General features: G+C 35.1%; 1 protein-coding gene across 1 annotated transcript in view; it reads left to right on the forward strand.

Moving 5' to 3' along the window:
- The window catches only part of LOC131802235 (probable serine/threonine-protein kinase DDB_G0282963), a 236,315-nt gene that overhangs the window by 161,602 nt on the left and 51,049 nt on the right, over positions 1-23,664 (forward strand). Inside the window, exon 3 of the mRNA XM_059122046.1 lies at positions 21,488-21,562. The gene's annotated coding sequence lies outside the window, so the exon portion shown is untranslated. The remainder of the gene's footprint in view (positions 1-21,487; positions 21,563-23,664) is intronic.

A 23,664-nucleotide genomic window follows, 5' to 3' on the forward strand; every position in this document is an offset into this window, starting at 1 on the left:
ATCGGTTTAATCTCTACCATCTTTATAACAGATCCTATGTTGATAGAAATACGCCAGATACGCCAAGTGTAAGTGGCCTCGGATATTATTTTCGCGTTTAATGATCTTACTGGATATTCAAAATTTTGTGGGGGAGATACTGGAAGAAGTGGACCGATGTATTCCACTTTAGCACCAAATCTTAGAAATCTTGAAGACAATCGGATTCTTAAATTACATTTTATAAATGTCATAATTATTCAAAATTTTAACCCTTTGTGGGGGAGGTACTTGATGGAGTAGACCGATATTGTCAATTTTCGCACCTAACCTAGCACTGACGCAAATATTAGGATTTGCAAAGTTGGAGCAAAATCGGATTATCGCTTCTCTTTCTGTACAAACAATACATATTTCGTTTTGAAGATTTCGACCTTTAGTGGGGTGGTACAAGAAGTAGTGGTCCGATATATTCCATCTGAACACCAGACCTCGGGTTAATAAAATTATTGGGATGTGTGAAAATTTTAAGACATCCGATTCTTACATCACATTTTATAAAAGATGTACAGGGTCCTATATTCGACGGACCCATTTCAATCGACGAGGCTTGTCCGCAGGCAACATTCTTTGCGTCAATTGAATTTTGTATGGGAACAAATGCAAATCAATGCGAATAATCCGTTGTAAAGTGGACCGAGCCATGCCAAACTACTGAGAACCTCGTTCTTGGGATGTTCTTGGGGACCTCTCAACACTGGCTCGTACGGCAGCAATATTCTCGGCCGATCGCCTTGGTCGACTTTTATATGGCCTCTTCGGATTAGAAAGAGCCTTACCAGTCGAAAATGTTTCGTATAAACGCTTAATGGTGTTCTTAGAAGGCGCACTTCTCACATTTTTTTTGTATTGGTTCATGGTAAAAATCTGCTTGGACTGACGCTTCAAACGCGATATGTCATTAAGCGATGTGGCATCTCTGTCAAAAGTTATGGCGTTGCCGGATGGGTCCGTCGAATATGGGCAACCCTGTAATTATTGAAAATGTTGAACCTTTGTGGGAGAGGTACTTGATGGAGTGAAGCGATAGGATTTGTAAGGTTGGAGCAAAATCGGATTATCGTTTCTCTTTCTGTAAAGAAAATATATTTTTTTTTAAATTTCGACCTTTTGTGGGGGAGGTGCTAGAAGGAGGGGACCGAACTCAATCTAAGTTTGACAAGAATATTACGATGTACCAAGTTTGGACCAAATCAGATACTCCCTTCGAGAGTTATCGTGCGCACCAGCCAGCCAGACAGACAGACAGATGGACGGACATCGCTAGATCGACTCCAAATGTCCTGAAACGGATTTGAGAGCTAGGGTCTAAAAACGTTATTTCGAATAGGCACGTTTTGACCGTATCAAATGATATATACCCTATCTAGACTTATGGCTGAGGGTATAAAAATAGAAATTACTAACTCAAAAAATACATCCATTGGCTTTGACCACTATTTAAGTAAATTAGCGATATGTATTTATTTGTGATAAATACTTTTATTATCTGAAAGTCTACCTAATTTATATAAGCTATGAAATCTCTTACATTAGCATAATTATCTAGTATTCAAATAATTACATAAAGTTTCGAAAAAATACTCAAAACCTTTGTAATAAAATTAAATTTAAAAAACAAACACCAATGTGCTGGCTGTTGCCCGGTTTGCCCAATTTGACATAGAGTTCATTTCAAATGCTCTGTTTTTTTTTAAATCAGTGAAAAAAAAGTGAAATGAAGTCACGTGCCTGACAGACGGACAGACGACCTGCCTTCCTGGTGGTGTTGTAAAACCCAAAGACATTGTTTCGTAGTCTAACTGCTGGAACACATTGAAAATTAGATTAAAATTTAAATAAAAACGATGGAGAAATGCAAACGAAACGAAATTGCATGGCCGAGATTGCACAAAACATTTCCAGGGAAATGTACGTTTTTCGAAGAAAAGTTACGAAAATGTAAATGAAGTAAGGCAACAATGTTTGGAAATAGGGAGAAATTTGAAAATTAAAAATTAAAAATAATATGCATATTTTAAAGGTTTTTTTGTCAAATGTTTGCCTCGTTTGTGTAGCCCCCATTAAATTTTGAACATTTTTTAAATGAATCATAAAATGCATAATAAATTACCCCCAATTCAAAATATGCGCTCACAACTCATTACTGGCTAATAAAGTCACATTTAGTCAGAGATGGCGTTGCTGCAACGCTGGCTGTTAGTTGAAGGACTCGATGTCGGTCTCCCTCCCCAATACTTGTCATTTCCTAATTAAGCTAAATGTTGGTGATACTCGCTCGGGTGTTGGTTTCATTGCTCACTCTTTACATTGAAACATATTTATGGACACACACACACACACACAAACACATATGGATATGCCAAGGAATCTAGAACATTGCTCTTGGTATGTGTGTGTGTGTGTGTTTACACACATTAACATCAATATTTACGCAATGAAACCGAAACTGCAAAAGCTAAACAAAATGTTGATGCTTTAAACAACATCGAAGGAAGGCTGCTTGGCATGGCTTGGCTGACTGAATGACTGACTGCCAGTTTGCCATTCAAGCTGCCAACTACAAAGCTCTCCGATGGTGGAACACACTCCACTCTACTCGACACATGAGGGCGCCATCAAGTAGTGTTTGTGGGTTTCACTTACAAAAATTATGAAATTCTATATGATTCGGATGTTGTGTTGTTGTAGGGGGCTATTTCAATGTTTTCTCTGTTCGTTGTTGTTGTTGTTGTTTGTCTTTAGTTTTGTTATTTTTGCATATAATTATGGCTCAGGCAAAAAAAAAAAAAACAAAAAAAAAACGAAACTTGGCAAATGCCGCAAAAACGAAACTACAAAACATATGTTGTTAAAATAAACGCACTGCCAAGTCTCTATGAGTCGGGGTAAAACATCTGAAAAAGGGGGGTCAATTGTAAGAATTATTGGGATGACAGTATTTCGAGTTTTACAGGGTTGCCCGTATTCGACGGACCCATCTGGCAACGCCATAACTTTTAACAGAGATGTCACATCGCTTAATGACATACCACGTTTGAAGCGTCAGTCCAAGCAGATTTTTACCATGAACCAATACACGCCACGCGAACGCTCTGAAATAGTTGAAATTTACAAGAAGTCAATTGTGAAAACTCAACGTGCTTTTAAAACATTAAAAAATGTGAGAAGTGCGCCTTCTAAGAACACCATTAAGCGTTTATATAAAAAATTTTCGACTGGTAAGGCTCTTTCTAATCCGAAGATGCCATATAAAAGTCGACCAAGGTGATCGGCCGAGAATATCGCTGCCGTACTAGCTAGTGTTGAGAGGTCTCCAAGAACATCCCAAAAACGCCGTTCTCAGCAGTTGGGCATGGCTCGGTCCACTTTACAACGGATTATTCGCATTGATTTGCATTTGTTCCCGTACAAAATTCAATTGACGCAAAGAATGTTGCCTGCGGACAAGCCTCGTCGATTGGAATGGGCCCAAAGGGCTCAAAGGTCCGTCGAATATGGGCAACCCTGTATTTATGTAAGAACTTTTGGTAGCCCAGGTTTTAATTATTTCCAGGTTCTTGACCATATTTGCCATATTTTCGAATCGATCTTTGAGAACATTTGCGGAAGATATTTTACATGCGTATAAAGGATGCCCAAAACAAAGAGCCATAGAATAAAATATTGCTCTTGGAATTCAAAATTAGGGGGTACATTGATAAGTAATTTATGTCATAGGCTGTAGTAAAGGTTCCGAACTTTATGTACGAAAATACCGAATATTTGGGGGGTAGACAATTCTCTTATAGGGTAAAAATTACTCACAAGGAACTCCTTGTGTGAATTTTCAGACAACTCCCTTGAAAAATGTGGTTAAAATCTTCAAAATACCGAATATCGGGAGGAACCGTTATATAGGGGATATATATAGACAATTCTCTTTCAGAGGGGGTAATGTACTCACAAGGAACTCCTTTTGTGGATTTCAAGTCAATTCTATTGAAAAATGTGGCTACAATCATCAAAATACCGAATATCGGGGGGCTATACGATATCGTGGACCGATATAACCCATCTTCAAACTTGACTTGCCTCCAGACATAAGACAGATCTGTGCAAAATTTAAGCTTCCTATCTTAATTCGTTTTGACTGTAGCGTGATTACACAGACGAACGGACGGACGGACAGGGCTAAATCGGCTGTTGCACAGTGGCGTCTTAGGAAAAAGTGCAGCAAATCCGGAAAAAGTGCTAAATTTTGTCAAGAATAAAACTTATTGATATTTTTTTTTTATGGTAAGCATTAAGGTGAAAATACCCAAAACGTTTTTTAACTGGCTTAAGACATCGGCTGGCTTCTTCCTAAATTTATTCCTAAATTTATGGTTTATTCTGATAAATATACAGGATGAGATAAAAAAAAAAACTGCAAAAAGTCAAACGTCATAATTTTTAATTTTTTTTTTAATTCTATAGAATGAAGCAAAAAATGTCGGAAATACCATCAAATTTCTGAATAAGTTTAGATATGTTCGAATTGGTCACCTTTGGCACGAATTATGGCCTTCAAACGGCCAATATAACCGTTACACACTGCCCGAATGTTGCTCTGCGGCATTTTGACCCATTCCCGGCGAAGCGCTTGCTTGTGGTGATCGACACTGGCATTTTTCTAAAATACTCCAGACACAATATTCCAACCGATTGGTATCCGGAGATTTTGGTGGCCATTGTGCGCTAGAAATGAAGAGAGGAACCTCATTTTGTAACCATTCTCGGGTGGCTCGTGCTAAGTCTTGTTGGAATGTACAAGCTCTGCGGCCAAAATGTCTGCGTGATCAAGGCTTAAATACACCCTCCAGAATATTTTCGCGATAATATTCGGCATTTATACTGATGCCACGGTCGATTAATACGAGCGGAGAGCGACCATCGGCTGTTATGGTGGCCCACAACATCACCATGACCGGCGATTGGGTTCTGGTGGTCAACCGACCTCAGCTGACCTCTTTGGCAAGTAAACATGTTTGTTTACAAACTGCTGGACAACGAAGGTTTTCTCATCGGAGAAAACCAAATTCGGCAGTTCACCACTTTCGGCCAAGCGAAGCAACTCTCTCTCTCTTTTGAGTCTATTTTCTTTCTGTTGCAGTGTAAGTTCTTGCACTTATTGGAATATCAATGGCTTTACCCCGAGCTCAGTTTTCAATATTTGCCGAAAGGAATATTGCGATATATTCAGCTCACGTGCCATTTTTCGGCCACTGCTATGTGGGTTTCGATCAAGACGCTTCTTTATTTTTAAACCATTTCTGCTGATGTTGCTGTTTTCCTCCGTCCAACTCCTTGACGCCGGGCTACGCTACCAGTATCACGGTAATAAGCGATGGTACGAGACACAAACGATTTATTCGCATTTAAATGCTGGAGTGCTCTAACGATAGCCACTTGTGGTTTTCCAGCCAAATATAAAGAAATCACACCATCACGCGTGAGTTCCATCACGAATAACTTTTTTTCTGGAAAATTCTCACCAAAATTCTTTTGTACGATTGTAAACAATACTGGAATTATTTAAACAGCTGACGGACGAGTGGCTTAGAAATGACAGCAGTCTGAAGTTGGTTGCTGTTTTTTTTTTCATCTCACCCTGTAGAGAAGTTCTTTTCAAGCACTTTACTCCCTGGAGGGGAAATATCTATATAGGTCTACGATATCGTATAGCCCACAGACAACGATGCCCCATGGATATAAAATATTTTAGGGTCATCATTCACCGGAGTTGTTTCAAATTTCGTACCTAGAATTCGTAATGGATAATATAGCCTATGACATAAAATTGTACGCAGGCCCACGCCTTTGAATAGTCTCCATATACCGGTACATCCCAATATTTGGAATTTTGATGATTTAAGGGACATTATGCACCAGAATTGTTTCAAATTTCGTATTTAGAGTTCGTAATGGGAACTACACTATGACAGAAAATTGTGTATGCAGGTCCAGGCATTCGTATAGGCCTCATATGTCTACACTGAGGGAAAAATCCCGTTGCGAAATCAAGCACGTATGTTGTCATTTTCGCAACGACCCGTTGTTATATTTTTCAACAACGGCTGTTGGTGAATTGTGCACGAACGTGCTCAAATTGACACCGAGACGTGGTCAACTTTCGGTACCAACAACAGCCGTGCTTAATTTGTCCATTTGTAATATTGGTAATTGCAGCCGATTACACACGAGTAAAAAATGACAACGGTGGTGCATGATTCACACACGGTCGTTGTCAATATGACACCGGTCGTGTATGAATTATGCACCACCACCTGCATAATGATGCACCACCGTTGTTACTTTGTACACCGACGTGCATGAATCGTACACGATCGTTGCCATTTTAGCAACTACCGTGTATGAATCATGCACCACCGTTGTCATTTTTTTTACTCGTGTGCAATCGGCTGCATATTTACCATTTTTTCCGTGTTATTGAAAGAGAAAGGACGCATTGTGCAAAAAATTTATTGAAAATGAATAATAATTCGCAAGATCCTCAAAATATCATTGGTGAGTTGTTAGAAATCGATGGCAATATTGTTGTGGTTCGCGATACAAACCATTGCAGCAGTCAAGATGCGGAAAACAATGAGGACGATTATATGTTAAGGGAGTTCTTAAAAGGAATAAATATGGAGTCGCTTTTTGAACAATTAAAAGGTAAGTAAATAAAAATGAATTTTTCAGTTAATCAGTGTAATTAACAAAGAATTTTCTTTTTTGTTCTTTTAGCATCACATGTAACATTTCGCAGCTTGCAGTACTTGAAAAAAGAAGATTTAAAGGAAGCAGTGCCACCATTGGGACTGCGTGTTGAATTCAGAGAAAAGCTCTTTGCTTGGAAAAAACGAAAGGTACGTATTATTTGTTTTACAGAGTTGAACTCAGTATTAATATTGTCATAACAATAGCTCGGGATTGATGACGAAACTATGTCAGTTCCATCTAAAATAGGTGAATGGTGGAAACGCAACGAGACACCTGCAAGTACTCCTGGTACTCCCGACACTACAGGTTCGAACTGCTCAAAAGCCAAAGGAATTTTGTCAGAGGTAAGGTAAGAGTAATATTTGTGTAAGCATAGTTAATGTAGTTTTTTTATTTAATATAGGATCTAACGGAATTGTTAACACATACCTCGAAGGGGAAACTAGCGCTTGAATGTAGTAGCGTTAATAAGAAATTAAGTGACGAGCAAAGAGATGATATAATTAATATAATTATTGAAGATATTTTAACCAACAATGTTACTCTTTACACTCAAGACTATATGCGCATATTGGATGAAATTTGTTCCGTTTTTCCTCTTGAAAACGAAATGAGGGTAAGATTAACAATATAAACAACGTATCTGATTATGTAGTTTCTTAACTTATAATATGTCTTTATTTTTAGGATTATTATTACATTTCAAGAAAAGGAAAGAACAACGCAAGCGGAAAACTTTATGCCAAGTATAGAAACAAGAAGTCCAAAAGAATAAAGCTTTTGATTTCCGAGCCTAGCACAAGCAAAGCAGCAACTCACACATCTCCTAATTTTTGTAACAAAGATGTTCCCGAAATTGATGAATCAGTTGAAAATTCATTGAAAGCTTCCTTACTAAGAGAATGTAATGATTGGGGATCGATCTGCGAAAAATTTGTTAAATCAAATATGTATTTATATTGAATTTATGTAATTGGTTTCGTTCAATAAAATACTTTTCAAAAAATGTCGTTTCTTCTACTAAGGGTATAAAATGGAAAAGGAACGGATATCAAAAAATGACTACCATTGATTTCAATCTGACAACGGGCGTTGACAATCCGACAACGGAGCGTTGACAATCTGACAACGAAGCGTTGACGATCTGACAACGAAGCGTTGACAATCTGACAACGGGGCGTGCTCGAAATGACCACGTATGTGCTCATTTCATGCACATCTGTTGTTGAAATCGTTGCCAAAATCTCGGTGTCAAAATGACAACAGCGTGCTCATTTTGACACCAAACGTGGTTGATACACTATCATACACGGATGTGGTCATTTCATACACGGATGTTGTCATTTTTTCTCTGGGTGTATACATCCATATAACGATACATCCCAATATACGGTATTTTGATGATTTTAGCTACATTATTCACCGAACTTTTTTTCAAGCTTCGTATTTGAATGTTTTAATGGTTTATGACAGACCCGTATAGACCTCAATATAACGGCTATATTCGGTATTTTAAAGATTTTAACAGAATTTTTAGATGATGTCATTTAGAGGATGTTACTTTTTATAACAGTGTTGGCTTGTTTGTTTGGGATACCATAGTATTTTGTTGTTGCAAAATGGTCAGGCTTAATCCGTATATTGTTGTTTTTATAAAAACAATGCTTGTTTATTAGTGGAGAATGATGGTAATGTTTACCAGGGGTAAGGCAGGGAATACATAGGTTTCGGAAAGAGCCATCAGTCCTCATCAGATCCCTTGTTTTTTTGCCTGGGATTATTTTAAAAATATAAAAAAATAAAAATAAATATAGCCCTCCAAAAAATCCTTGACAAATTTCCAATTTTTTTTTTTAGTAATTAACCTTCAACCTACTGTAAATAAAGTTATATATAAACATCTTTTATAGGCCCTTTAACTTCACAATTTCTCTCACCCCAAATAACTTTAACCCAATTTACCCTTTAATTCACTGAAGTTTACTTGAAGTTGGAGTTAAGTAATTTTTTTTAACAATTTGTTTTGTGTGTTTTTTTGTGGGTTTAAAATTTTTGCTGAAATTTATTGTGGTTACATAGAGGGCGATATCCGTTTTTTTTGCAATAAACACCTTCAACAAATCCAAAAATAAAAAAACGAACAATATTGCATAGCTTACAGCACCAAACGACCACATAATTAATTACTCAACAGCAATTATTCATTTATCACATAAAATCTAATAATTGTTTTTCCATAAAACAAAAAATAATTACAACACTTTACATTTGGAATAACTCAATTATAGTTTGTCAAAGTAATTGCCAAATTTAAATAATAAATTTGAAAATTACACTTTAGAATTTCTCAAAAGTGGGAGTGTTAATAAGATTTAGAGTGGGGGATTTTTTAATGAAGCCGAAGAAGGATGATAGAAAACTCTATGGAAAATATATATGATGGATCCAAGCCACGCCTTTACCTTGGCCCCTAGCTATCTATGGTCCTTAGAAATATTCCATAATCGTCAAAGAGGACTATGTAAAAGTTGCCTGTTGCAATTTTATAACTAAATGTGGTTTGAAAAAAATATATATAAACAAGTTAAAAAGCAGTAAGTTCGGCCGGGCCGATCTTTTAATACCCTCCACCATTTGAAACGAATTTGGAAATTTTCAAAAAATAAAATCCTTAAAAAATTCTGTTAAAATTTTAAAAATGCCGAATATAGCCGTTATATTTGGGTCTATACGACGTGGACATACATAGGCATTGTTTGTCATAAGCCATTACCATATTCAAATTCGAAACTTGAAATAAACCGTGAATAATGTAGCTAAAATCATCAAAATGTCGTATATCAAGAGGTGCCGTTAAATTGGAGCTGTGCGAAGACCTGGACTAGCATAGACAATTTTCTGTCACAGGCTGTAGCATCCATTAAGAACGTCAAATACCACATCTCAAACAATTTCGGTGGGTATTGTACCTAAAATCGTCAAAATACCGAATATAGGGAGGTACTGATATATGGGGCCTATACGAAGACCTGGACCCGCACAGGCAATTTTCTGTCACAGACTGTAGTTCCCATAACGAACTTCAAATACCAATTTTGAAACAATTCGGGCAAATAATGTCGCTAAAATCATCAAAATACCGAATATAGGGAGGTACCGTTATATGGAAGGCGTGGACCTGCACAGACAATTTTCTGTCTTAGGGTGTAGTATCGATTTTGAAAACCAAATACCAAATTTGAAACAATTCCCGTGAATAATGTCGTTAAAATCATTAAAATACCGAATATCGGGAGGTACCGTTATATGGGGGCTATATGATAACATGGACCTACATGGCCCATTTACGAACTTAACCTGCCTACTGGAAAAATAAACATGTGTGCAAAATTTTAACCATCTATCTCAATTCATTCGAAAGATAGCGTGATTACAACAGACAGACGGACAGATAGACAGAGGGACATCGCTATATCGACTTAGAATTTTATGCTGATCAAAAATATATATATACTTTGTTGGGTCTGACATGAGTATTTTGAGGAGTTACAAACGAAATGACAAAGTTATATACCCTCCATAGTATGGTGGAGGGTATAAAAATGCTAAAAATGTTTGTCAAGAGTTTTTTTTTCGATTTTTGTTTAGGGACCGCTTTACCAATAATTTCAAAAAAATCTTATTATTTTTTTTTAATCCCAAAGAAAGTTCATAGAAACTCAATATGACCTTCGGGCTACAACTTTTTCTACAGCATAGCTTTTGTCCATTACCACTTTTTTTCTTTAATTTGAAGATGTTCCTTCTGTCTACCATCAATGTCTGTAAAATCTAGAAATCCTCTCTAAAGTTAATTAAAATTATTCTTTGTTTAATACTTCAAGTGTACGCCAACAACAACTTAAAAAAACTCACAGTATCTATGGGATACAAACACTAAAAATGCCTTGAAAATTACATAGAAAAGGCCAATCAATGCACAAAACTTTGAGATGGCCTTTAACAATAAAGAAGAAAAAAAAAAATAATAGTAATAATAACAAAACATACACAAACACAGCAACCACTTGACTGGCTAATGGAGAAAGACATACAATCAGTGGGACGGACGGACGGACAGACAAGACAATACCTGTGTAGAGCTAAGCTATACACTTTACAACTTTTTAAGAAGAACAAAAAAGCGACGAGTAGACAGCATAAGAATCAGATAACGCCGGCTAACCCAGCAAACATCGTCATGTAAAATTCACGATTATAGAAAATATTAAACTATGGTTACAACAGTATACAGGGTGAGATAAAAAAATGCAACCAATTTCAGACTGCTATAATTTCTAAGCCACTCGTCCGACAGCTGCTAAAATTGTTCATTATATTGTTTACAAGCGTACAAAAGCAAATTTTCCGGAAAACAAGTAATTCGCGATGGAATTCAAGCGTGATAGTGTGATTTCTTTATATTTGGCTGGAAAACCACAAGTGGCTATCGTTAGAGCACTACAGCAATTAAATGTGAAATGTGTGAATCTCGTATCATCGCTCGTCACCGTGATACTGGTAGCATAGCCCGACGTCAAGGAAGTGGACGGAAGAAAACAGCGACATCGGAAGAAAACAGCAACATCCGCAGAAATGGCTCGAAAAGTAAAGAAGCGACTTGGTCGAAACCCGCATCGCAGTGGCCGAAAAATGGCTCGAGAGCTGAACATATCGCAATATTCCATTCGCCCATCGCCAAAAAGTGCAAGATTTACACCGCAACAGATAGAAAATAGACTCAAAAGAGGTAAAGAGTTGCTTCAATTGACCGAAAGTGGTGAACTGCCGAATTTCGTTTTCTTTGACGAGAAAATATTCGTTGTTCAGGAGTTTGTAAATAAACAAAATAATTGTGTTTACTTGCCAACGACGTCAGCTGATAATGTGTACCTTCGGTTGGCCACCAGAAGTCAAGTGCTGGCCATGGTGATGGTGTGGACCGCCACAACAGCCGATGTTCGCTCGTATTAATCCACCGCGGCAGCGAATTTTATCGCGAAAATATTCTGGAGTGTGTATTAAAGCCTTAGGCACGCAAACATTTTGGCCGCAGACTTTGGACATTCCAACAAGACTCAGCACCATCGCACTCAGCACGCGCTACCCATGATTGGTTACAGAATGATGTTCCCCGCTTCATTTCCAGCGCACAATGGCCACCAAAATCTCCGCATACCAATCCGTTGGATTGTTGTGTCTGGAGTATTTTGGAGAGCAATGTTGGCACTAAAAAATACCAAAGTGTCGATCACCTCAAGCAAGCGCTTCGCCGGGAATGGGTCAAAATACCGCAGAATAACATTCGGGCAGCGTGTGACGGTTTCATTGGCCATTTGAAGGCCATATTCGTGCCAAAGGTGACCAATTCGAACAAATCTAAACATATTCTAAAATTTGATGCTATTTCCGACATTTTTGGCTTTCGTTCAATAAAATTAAAAAAAGTAAAAATTATGGTGTTTGACTTTGTTGCAGTTTTTTTTTTATCTCACTCTGTAGTATCCATTACGAACTTCAAATACCAAATTTGAAACGATTCCGGTGAATAATGCCCCCTACTATATGGGGCATTATTCTATACCAGAACTAGGTCCACGTTTTGGTATAGCTCCCATGGCCCATTTTCAATACCAAAAATCCTGCAAACATAATATACATTTGAGTAAAATTTTATCAACGTACTTCATTTCGTTCGGAAGCTAGAGTGATTTCCATAGTCGGACGGACATCGCTAAATCAACATAGAATTTTATGCTGATCAAGGATATATATACTTAGAGGGGTCTAAAATGTATATTTCGAGTTGTTACAAACGGAATGACAAACATAATATACCCTCCATAATATAAAAACATTCTTAAAATATAATAGTCACGGCCCCACTAATACTTAAAAATTATGGTTCTAATAGTCATTTTAAAAAATTCGCAAAAAAAAAAATATATAATATTACTTAAAAGTTTCAATGACGTTCATGGACTTTTTCAGACACATTTTTATGCTTCCAATTTCCTTTAAATACATTCTAAAAAACAACGTTCTTGGGGTTTTGACCTCCGTCCAAAACATCCACAACTATAGCTGCGATGGTTTTTATCAATCCATTCCTTTTCTCCTTGTTCACTGGGTTTTTTCTTTTGTAAGCTTGTTTCAATCCAAAATGCACTTAGACTTTGTTTTATCTAGCGCATGTACATAGTTAGCATGGAACATGGAAAACTAACATAGAACTTATATACAGACGACGCACACACTCGGCCATACTCATACTTGTGTGTGATTATCGTAAATGCTTACCCACAAATTTAGTTTGGAGAGGCTCAGAGAAACCCAGAAAGGTGCACCAAACACACACAGAAAAACTAAAATGTACTCGTACACAAGTAACGAATGCACACACACACACTGGGAGCTACATACGTTTTACAATCCAACCTTACTTTAATTGGTAACTTGTATTACCAGACATTACTTAATTTGAGAACACAGCAACAGCAAAAACCTGAGCTTCAAAACAATCCCCAAAAAAATAAGTATAAAAACCACATGTGTACAAAATACAAGTGACACATTCACACACATATACAAAAACTTACAAAAAAAAAGTTGAAGAACAAAACCAGAGAATGTCATATTGAGATTCTATGCCACATTGTTTTCAAACAAAAGTGAACTTTGGCAAAAACTATGTCTTTGTTGTAGAGCAGCAGCAGCAGCAGCAACAAAGGTTATTGGGTGGGTCAAAAGTTAGTGGAACAAAGAATAAAAAAGGAAATTATGAAAGGGGTCTTTAAAGCACAAATGGAATTAGAAAGTGATGATAGGTTATCTTCTATTGGTTTGAAAAGAAAAAATATTCTTTGTCTAGACGATATTTTCAAGTTCTTCTATAGTCTGTAAATATCCAGTATTATGTCTCCAAAGGTCCTTCAAAAAACTTAGAACCTAGAAAGTTATATATCCAAAGATTCATAAATATTTTTTTAAAAAATCCCCGATTATGCCTCCATAGGTCTGTCAATAGTGAACAGATTTCGAAGGTATCGTACAGTCTCTAAGACCCATAACCGAGGAGTTTTTAGAAAATATTATGAGAAACTATTTTTGTTAAATTATTTGTTGAAGAAGAATTTTTAAGATTAGCGGAACTTCTATTATTTCCATTACAGCCATAATCATAAATTTTCAAGATTATTTTTTAAAGGACCGCAGACCACAAAGTTTGTTGCCATAATAGATTTTTAAAAATAAATTGAGGACATACTGAGTTTTAATTAAAATCAAAATAGTGAATTTGGTATAATAATCGGGATAATGACACATCCCGATATTCGGTATTTTGGTGATTTAAGCGACATTATTCATACTCCATATCGTAATGGATACTACAGCCTATGACAGAAAATTGTCCGTGCGGCTCCACTCCTTTGTATAGCCCCCATATAATGATACATCCCGATATTCGGTATTTTGATGATTTTAACAATACTTCAGCCTAAGATAGAAATTGTCTGTGCAGGTCCACGTTTTCGTATGGCCCTAATATAACAGTACCTACCGATATTCGGTACTTTGATGATTTTAGCAACATTATTCACCAGAATTGTTTCCAATTTGGTATTTGATATTCGTAATGGACTCTACAGCCTGAGACCGAAAATTGTTTGTGCAGGTTCACGTCTTCGTATAGCCCCCATACAACGGCACCTCCCGATATTCGGTATTTTGTTGATTTTATCGAGACGAAAAAACTGCAAACAACTTCAGACTGCTGTCATTCCTAAGCCACTCGTCCGACAATTGTTAAAATTATTTCAGTGACAGCTCATTATATTGTTTACAAGCGTAGAAAAGCATTTTGGTGAGAGTTTTCCAGGAAAAAAGTTATTAGTGATGGAATTCAAGCGTGATTTCTTTATATTTGGCTGCAAAGCAACAAGTGGCTATCGTTAGAGCACTCCAGCATTTAAATGTGAATAAATATTTTGTGTCTCGTACCATCGCTCGTTACCGTGATACTGGCAGCGTAGCCAGACGTCATGGAAGTGGACGGAAGAAAACAGCAACATCAGCAGAAATGGTTTGAAAAGTAAATGGTTTGAAAAAATGGCTCGTGAGCTGAACATATCGCAATATTCCATTCCGTAAATATTTAAAAATGAGCTCGAGGTAAACTATTGAAATTGTAAAAAGTGCAAGAACTAACACCGCCACAGAAAGAGAATAGACTCAAAAGAGCTAAAAAGTTGTTTCGCTTGGCCTAAAGTGGTGAACTGCTGAATTTGGTTTTCTCCGATAAGAATAGATTCGTTGTCCAGCAGTTTGAAAACAAATAAAATGATCGTGTTTACTTTCCAAAGAGTTCAGCTGAAAATGTGCACCTTCGGTTGGCCACCAGAGCTCAAGCGCCGGCCTTGGTGATGGTGTGGGCCGCCATAACAGACGATGGTCGCTCTACGCTCGTATTAATCGACCGTGGCATCAGAATAAATGCCGAATATTATCGCGAAAATATTCTGGAGGGTGTATTAAAGCTTTGGGCACGCAAACATTTTTGCCGTAGACCTTGGACAGGACCAACAGGACTCAGCATCCTGGCACTCAGCACGCGCCACCGAAGAATGGTTACAAAATAAGGCTCCTCGCTTCATTTCCAGCGCACAATGGCCACCAGAATTTCCGGATACCCATCCGTCGGACTATTGTGTCCGGAGTATTTTGGAAAGCAAGGTTGGCACTAAAAAATACAAAGTGTCGATCACCTTAAGCAAGCGCTTCGCCGGGAATTTTCCAAAATACCGCATAGCAACATTCGAGCATCGTGTGAAGGTTTCATTGGCCGTTTAAGGCCATAATTCGTGGCAGAGGTGACCAATTCGAACAAATCTAAACTTATTCTAAAATTTGCTGCTATTGCCAACTTATGCTTTTATTCAAGAAAATAAAAATAATGGCGGATTGATAAATATATTTTTAGAAAATCGTGGCTTTTTTTTAAATTAATATATTTTTTTAGAAAATTTTGGATTTTTTAAAAGAAAATCATGGATTTTTTAATTTTTTTTAAGAAAATCGTGGATTTTTATTAAATATTTTCTTAAGAGGATTTTTTAACAATATTTTTTAAAGAAAATAGTAAAATATTTTTGAAAAGAAAGGAAACTAAAAATCAGGAAAAAAGAAAATAGTGGATTTAAAAAAATGTATGGGAAATAGGATTGCCGTGGATTTATTAACAAATGAGCTTGCCGTGACCAATTCGCACAAATCTAAACTTATTCTAAAATTTGATGCTATTTCCGACTTTTTAGATATTCCTGTGGCGAAATTTTTTATACACTACAACACTATGTGTTGGGGGTATTATAAGTTTGATTGGGCAAAAAATTATGTAACACCACGAAATATTGGTTTCCCACATAGGAAAGTATATATGGACCTTCCTAGCTCGCCGAGCTGAGTCGATCTAGCTATGTATGTCCGTCCGTCCGTCTGTCCGTCTGTCCATGTTAATTTGTAATCACTCTACAGGTCGCAATTATGGCCCGATCTTCACGAAATTTAGAATGGAGTTTGGGGCTAGGGCCAGAATAGAACCCTATTTCTTTTGGAGATGATCGCATAATATTTAGGGGTTGAAATGGACCAAAAACTGAAAAAAAACCTGATTTTGCAGTTGCTCTACAGGTCGCAATTGTAGACCAATCAAAGCGGAAGTTAGCATGGCGCTAGAGCTTAGGGCTGGGCAGAAGCCTTCCAATTTTGATGGTTATCGGGTAATATTTAGTGGGTGAAAGAGGCCACAACATTTGTGTTAAATAAAAGTCAAAATTTCCTTTAAACAGCGAATATTTTAAACCCCGGCGAAATCACAAATAGACGAACAGGTCAATTCTGATCGTAACGTAGATGCCGATAGCAAATATGTCGGTTATATATAGCGAAATATATAAAATGTGTATATACAAAGGAAGGGGATGTGCATTTTATGCTTATATCTCAAGAATGGCTGAACCGATTTTGACAAATTTTGTCAATTCAGAATGCCCTCTTCACATAAAGGAATAAAATGTAAAAAAATCGCATAAAAAGGTATCAATAATTATGCTAGTATAGATTTTGTAGTATTTTGTGACATTTTTTTTATTTTTTCATATTTTTTATCGCATACGATTTTTTCAATTTGACTTATAATATTGAAACTATAAATATTACAAAATATGATATTTTTTCACCTTACAACACAGGTTGGGGTTTTTATATACAGATTGCAATTATCGTCCGATCCTCACGAAAATTTATACAAGGGTAGGGTTAGGCACAGAAAGGCTAGGCCTATTGTTTTCAAAGATGTCCGCAATATATTAGGGGTTGAAATTGACCAACAACTAAAAATTTTCCTGATTTTGCAGCCGTTGTAAAGGTCACAAGTAAAAACCAAAGGACACAAAATCTCACATGAAGTTAGAGTTTAGGACAGCGGGTTGAATGGACCACTACTTTTGTGTGAAAAAATACTAGCATTACTTACAGACGATATCCGAAATACACAAAAGGCGAACTTCTGGCTTTTTTATGCTGATTTCGCTGACGAATATAGCAGCATTTCGTATACAAGCAAATCATATAGATGAGCCTAAATTTGAGATACAGAGGGGCCTATGGCACTTTTTTGCATTTTAGATAATCGCAAAATATTTAGGTTTTCAAATGAACCACAAACAGAAAAATGTTTCCAAAATAAATTTGGACGTAAGGGGACTTCTAACATATTGCAGTGTTGTAGGGTATCACATGGTCGTCCCCGCACGGCTATAGCCTTTGCTTACTTGTTTTTAAATAAAATCTTTATAAAGCATTTTCTTTATATAGAAGATCTGTTACAGATAGAAGAGTTTTACAGGTCTTTGGTTGGCGGTAGATGTTTTCTAAAATCCTCTATAGACAAAAATAGTTTAATGGTCTTGCAAGACAGAAATCTTCTAAAAGTTGATACCGATTAAATTTTTGTATACTATATTTCGTGTCACCCTGTATCAATTATTATAGTCCGACAGCAAGCGATTGTTATCGTAGATATTGTTGTAGTTAAAGAAACAGAAGAGAAAAATTCAAGTGCTCCACTCTAGGTGTTTCTTACTTCTTCTTCTTCTTCATTTTTTACTCCTATGCTTTGATGCAGATGGTCTTCTTCGTATTGACATTTATACGAGTATCTGTGTCTATGTACATGTGTTTTGTATTTTGTATCTAACGCCAAAACAACTAAACTAAACTAAAGTAGATGTTGTAGAAACAATAACAATTTCCCAAACAAATAACATTTACACTCGACAGACAACCAAAAGATGAGTGTAGCCGCACAAAATAATGACTTCAAATCCAACCATGGATTTGACAAATTTTTTAACATTTTTTTCCCCAAACTGGTTAACACTGCCACTAACTAATAAAGGCAATTGCAAGAAATAGAAACTGACAAGCTTAACTGACAAAGACATTTATTGTTTTGTTGTCAAATTTGCTTTAGAGAACTTCATGGCAAGTTGTCTGTTTTTGTTTGTCGGATGGATTAACTAACAAATAAAGCAAATCTCATAATATTTAAGCTTTTAAATTAACAAGTCACTAAATGTAAATTTGTTTTCAAAGTTATTTTTTTAAATTTATTTTTTATATTTCAGTTCATGAGAAATATTTTTTTCATGATTATTTCCAAAAATTGTTGTTTTAAAAAAACAAATAATTTCAACGTCATTTGTCCACTGAGTCATTCCAAAATAACAAATTTGCATAAACCGCTAAAATGTTATTGATTTCGATTGTTTTTGTTTCCTATATAATAAAAAAAATATTGGCATGGAGATTTGTGAGTCTGATTTTGTGTGTCTCTCCCTGCAAATAAATGAGCAATTTATTTGGCAATCATTCAATAAATATTGCTTTAAAGAAATGACATAACAAAAAATGTGCAAGCCATGAGAAAATTAAATCATAAACAATATTCGAAAATTTATTGGGGTTTCTGTTTTGAAGATTTTATTCGATATTTCAATTTTGAAGCCTTCTGTTTTTTATTGTCCAAGAATGGTTTTTAATGGAATTTTTGGTGAGGAATGTAGACTGTGGGCTATATTTTAAATGTAGAAACAAAGGGAGAGTCCGGGCCCACAAAACAGTGGTAATGATGGATCTTCGGAAAAATTCTTAAAAATTAAGAAAAACATCAAAGTATGGCTCCATTGTTTTTGAGAATTATTTTCATTGCCCCCAAGAATTATATTTAAAAAGTCCACGACAACCTTATCGCTCCAAGAATTTTTTTAAAAAGTCCACGACAACCTTATCGCTCCAAGAATTTTTTTAAAAAGTCCACGACAACCTCATCGCCCAAGAATTATTTTTAAAATCCACGGCTATATTATTTGCTCTAAAAATATATTTTAAAAAATCCACAACTATATTATTTGCCCTAAAAATATATTTTAAAAAATCCACGACTATATTATTTACCCTAAAAATATATTCTAAAAAATCCACGACTATATTATTTGCCCTAAAAATATATTTAAATAAAAATCCACGACTATATTATTTGCCCTAAAATGTTTAAAAAAATTCGGGACTATATTATTTGCCCTAAAAATATTTTTAAAAATCCACGGCTATATTATTTGCCCTAAAAATATATTTTCAAAAATCCACAACTATATTATTTTCCCGAAAAATATTTTTAAAAATCCACGGCTATATTATTTGCCCAAAAAATATATTTTAAAAAATCTAAACTATATTATTTGCCCTAAAAATATTTTTAAAAATCCACAACTATATTATTTACCCTAAAATATTTGTAAAAAATCAACGACTATTTATTTGCAATAAAATATTTTTTTTTAATGCACGACAAACTTATTGGTGTTAAAAAATTAAAAAAGGATGACAATCTCATTGTCCATAACAATTTTTTTCTAAATCCACGACAAGCTCATTTCCCTTAATTTGTTTATAAATCTACGACAACTTTATTTCCCATATGTTTTTTTTTTAAATCCACGATTTCCTTTTTTCCTGATTTTTAGTTTCATTTAACAAGTACGCGATTTTCTTTTCAAATACATTTTACAATTTTCTTTAAAAAACATTGTTAAAAAATCTTCTTAAGAAAATATTTATAAAAAAATTCACGATTTTCTTAAAAAAAATAAAAAATCCATGATTTTCTTTTAAAAAATATTTTTAAAAATCCAAGATATTCTTTAGAAATATATTTATTTTTAAAAGAGATTTTCTAAAAATATATTTGTAAATCCGCCATTATTTTTAATTTTTTAAATTTTTTTGAATGAAAGTATGTGTCAGAAATAACTGATGCCACGGTCGATTAATACGAGTAAAGAGCGACCATAGGCTGTTATGGCTGCCTACACCATGAGGGCATAAAACAATTCACACCTATCCCATTTTTCAAAAAATATTTTTAAAAAATCCAGGACAATCTCATAGTCCACGACTATCTTTGTGGACCTTAAAATAAATTTAGAAAATCCACGACTCTCTTTGTGGACTTTAAAATAATTTTAGAAAATCCACGACTATCTTTGTGGACCTTAAAATAATTTTAGAAAATCCACGACTATCTTTGTGGACTTTAAAATAATTTTAGAAAATCCACGACTATCTTTGTGGACCTAAAAATAATTTTAGAAAATCCACGACTATCTTTTTGGACCTAAAAATAATTTTAGAAACTTCACGACTATATTTTTGGACCTAAAAATAATTTTAGAAAATCCACGACTATCTTTTTGTCCCTAAAAATAATTTTATAAAATCCACGACTATTTTTGGCCCTAAAAATATATCTAAAAAATCCGCTATTATTATTATGGCCCTAAAAATAATTTTAAAAAATCGAGGACTAGCTTTTTGGCCATAAAAATAATTTTAAAAAATCGACGACTATCTTTTTGGCTCCATAAAATAATTTAAAAAATTGCACGAAAATCTCAAGGCCCTTAAAATATTAAAAAAACACGACAATCTCATATTCTCTAATTCAAAAAACAAATCCTGAAAAAAATCAATTTTCACACTTTTCGCGAAATAAAATGTTCCTTTATTCGCCCCATTTTTTAAACATCTTTGCGATTTTAAATTAAACATTTTTGAGTTAAACGAACAAAAATTGTTTCCCCACCAATTGAGGCGGCAAATTATCAAAGAGAAGACATCATGACTGGATGCCACACTGCTGGCTAAATGTTTGACTGACTGGCAAAGTGCACAAAAATTCCTTAATGCACTGCTTTTGTTTTAAAGAGCCAACGAGAAGGAGAAGCAAGAAAAAAAAAAAAACAAAGAATAATCGACTGTATAAATGTTACAAACGATCCGACAGAAACAACAACAACAATGAATGCACTCGACATGGAACCCTTCAAAGAAGCAATTATAAAACATTTTTCGCTAGAGATTCTTGTAAGAAGTTCATGTAGACCGATTTTGTTGCTGCTAAAAAGCCCAAAATGAGAAAAAACATTGTAGCAAAGTGAAACTAAAAATTTTTTTAAGACAAACAACAACAAAGAAAATATATTTTTTGCAATTAAAACAAATAATTTTAATGGGTGTTATTTTTTCTCTCTATTTTTTGCAGATAGAATTTTGGAAACAAATCACAAGAACCCAGGAGACAAGGAAAGGCAATATTTCTTTAAGGAAACAATTTAAGGTGAGTCATAATTTTCAACTTTGAACAACGAATTTATTCCAGAATTTTGGAAATCATAAATTCTCATATTTTGAAATTTCGATTTTAAAAATATTATATTTACGGTTTTATGGTATTATTTTTCAAAATGTCCATTTTATAAATATTCAAATTGTATAATTTATTGTCAAAACGTTTCGAAAGATATTAATAGCCTAAACTAGAATAGAAACATTTCATTAATCAGATTAACAGCAGAGACAACATCTGTGAGATTATATCTCCCCATTCATTCATTCAGATATCTTCAAATCATTGCCTATTCCTAATTTCCATATTCATATTAATACATACATATATAAGTGTGAATCAACCAGGTCATCTCTCCACAATCTTCACATAATTTATGGTAATCCGCCACAATATCAAACTGGGCCACAATTTTTTTTTTTTCTTTCATACATGTCGAAGAAGTCTAGACTAGAACCATTCGTGCAGACCGAACACAGACGGTAGGAATTAAATCAAAGTGAAATAATTTAAACTGAAGACTGATATTTGTAAACATTCAGACAAACAGACAGACCTTCACTTTTTTCCGCTTATGTAGGCAAAGTAGGCGAGTTTAAGGTGATATATGCGGCAATCAATTGCAGAAGACAGGGAGGAAGAGAAATAGCTTCTTTCTTCCATATTTTTCAAATAAGAAAAATATGCATAAATTTAAATGCAATTAACTAACAAATAATAAATCTCTCTAAAGGAATTCTTATAATTTAGTCGTGAAGAGTCCAGAAGTGTTGCACCGTATTTTTGTGTGGATAAATAGGGGTTGAAATTCCATATTTATACCCTACACCACATAGTGGTAAGGGTATTATGTCTTTGTGCATTTGTTATACCCTACACCACAAGGTGGTCAGGGTATTATGTCTTTGTGTATTTGTTTGTAACAGGCAAAAGGAAACGAGATAGACCCATAGTTCCTTTTGATGATCTGCATAGAATCACATTCTGAGTCGATTTATGCATGTCCGTCCGTCCGTCTGTCTAAGTATTTTTGTAAACAAGGCACAGTTCGCATGAAATTTTGCACAAATCATTTGTTTGGCCCAAGGACGAACCCTATTGAAATTGGAGATAATCGGTCAAAATTTAGATATAGCTCCCATATATATCTTCGTCCGATTTGCTTTTATTGTGCACCAAACGTGTAATATCAGTCCGAATAGTATGGAATTTTGCACGTACGATCAGATTGGACCTGAAAATAAGTATGCCAAATTTGATCGAAATCGGTTCAGATATAGCTATAGCTCCCATGTATATTTTTCATCCGATTTGTTATTTTAGTCCTCCGCAGCCGTAATATGCACTCTGTAACAACAATATTTGGGGAAATATATCAAATACAGTTCAGAAATACCTTTGCTAAATTTTATCGAGATCGGTTCAGATTTGGATATAGCTCCCATATATAACTTCGTCCGATTTACCTTTTATTGTACACCAAACTTCTAATATTTTCCCAAATTAGATGAAATTTGGCACTTACTGAATTGAGTCTAGAAGCTAGTGTGCCAAATTTGATGAAGATCGGTTCAGATATAGCTATAGCTCCCATATATACTGTTCATGCGATTTGTCATATTTGTTACCCGCAGCCGTAATGTGCACTCCGTAACAACGATATTCAAGGAAATATATGAAATACAGCTCAGAAATATCTTTGCCAAATTTTATCGAGATCGGTTCCGATTTGGATATAGCTCCTATATATATCTTCATCTGATTTCAAAGTAATTTTGCACCAAATGGGCAATACAAGTCGGAACTTAAAAGATACAAATGCTTCGGCATATTTTGTCCTTTGAATTTTAAATTATAATTTTAATCATAGCGTGTATGATTGAATTCTCCCATAAAAACTTTTAATTGTTATGCGCAGCTCTACTAAATTAGCAACGTGGTGTAGGGTATCATAAAGTCGGCCCCGCCCGTCTTTAAGACTTTCTTTACTGGTTTGTAACATGAAGAAGGGCATAGAATCATATTTTGAGTCGATTTATGCATGTCAGTCCGTCTGTCCATGTATTTTTGTAAACAAAATGCAGGTCGCATTT

This window comes from Musca domestica, unplaced genomic scaffold, assembly GCF_030504385.1.
Source record: "Musca domestica strain aabys unplaced genomic scaffold, Musca_domestica.polishedcontigs.V.1.1 1, whole genome shotgun sequence".
NCBI classification, from domain to species: domain Eukaryota; kingdom Metazoa; phylum Arthropoda; class Insecta; order Diptera; family Muscidae; genus Musca; species Musca domestica.